Raw genomic sequence first — 1,447 nt, 5'->3', positions numbered from 1 at the left:
TCCGCTTCCCGCCCCGTTCAGGAAACTCAGCCGCCCGCCCCCCGCCGCTCTTCGCGGCGACACCGCCGAGGTCCCCGCCCTGCTGTACGCATGCGCCGCAGTTCAGCCGCCATAGGCGCCGCGCCGCCGCGGAGCATCCTGGGATATGTAGTGCGCGGGCAGCGCTTGGCGGGAGTTGTAGTCCCTCCTGAGGGAGAGGCGGGTCGCAGGGCGTTCGGCCGGGGGGGGAGCCATGCGTGTGGAGGCCCGGTCATTAAATAAACACGGTGGTCTCCTACTCAGAAAAAAAAAACAGTAGAATCAAATAGGGGAAGGATATGTACAATAATTATGCAGAATAATTATGACAACACAGAAGGTGACACACTGCTTGTGCCTCATGCCAGCAGCACCATTTGACCAGAGCCCCACACTTGCCCCTGTTCGTGGCAGGGGAGTTGGACCGGATGACCTTTAAAGGTCCCTTCCAACTCAAACGATTCTATGATTGCTGCCATGTGACGGAGTTTTCAGCAGTGGTTATGAAATGTGAGCAACAGCGCTGCAGCCATTTTGTCCCTATGGAACTGAGGCAGGGAATGTGCAAGTCATCGCGGCATCGAACGCGGTGGTGATGGCACAACCTGCCTGTGTCATGGAGAGCTGTGCTGCCAGCTGCAGTCTGCCTCAGAAAGAATTAATTGTTTGAGCAGGTGAAGAGTCCTCTGCTACACTTTTCCTCTTGGTTCAGGTGCTGCCTCAAAGCCCTTTGAAGCCATGGGGCACAATGGGCTGAGTGGCACATAACAGTTTCCAGTAGTGATATTTAACCAATTAGAATGGGAATCTGTTTCTGTGTTAAGCACATACTAAACTTGTTCTAAAATTTTTGGTTGCTTTCCAAAATAGGAATAAGAGAATTTTTTTTTCCCTAGCTCAAAGCAGTGATATCTCCAAAAATAGAAGTCATTTGAGCTCAGTTCTTGCATGTAAACGCATCTTTGTTTCAAGCTGGCATTTAACAACTGTACTTTACAGTCAAAGAAAAGCTGTAATCAGAGTACAACAATAAGAGCTGAAGTCAGCTACAAACAATGCTTTACAATTCCCTTGGCAAATTCTTCCTATCAAATCCTTGATAGGTCACATACTCTGCAGCTGCACAAGCCGAAAGCTTTTCAATCTGTACTCCATTCACAATTATTCATACATTTTTTGATGATCTTCACGTAACAGTATTTTACTAGAGTTAATGTAAGACAATGGACAGTAGCCAGCACAATGCTGTCCCTCCCCTGCTTCGGTCCTGATTTGGCATTTCTGGTGCTGACAGAAAGACTGCAAGCGTGGCAGTTCCCCACAGGACTCCGGGTTGTGACCTGACATTGCACTGTGCATGGAAGAGCCCTTTGCCAATATGGAATGCTATTTCTACAACCAAAACCTGAGTAGTCAAAAGCCATTTCAT

Source organism: Gallus gallus, chromosome 6 (assembly GCF_016699485.2).
Source record: "Gallus gallus isolate bGalGal1 chromosome 6, bGalGal1.mat.broiler.GRCg7b, whole genome shotgun sequence".
NCBI lineage: Eukaryota > Metazoa > Chordata > Aves > Galliformes > Phasianidae > Gallus > Gallus gallus.
This window is presented reverse-complemented; position numbering follows the sequence as displayed.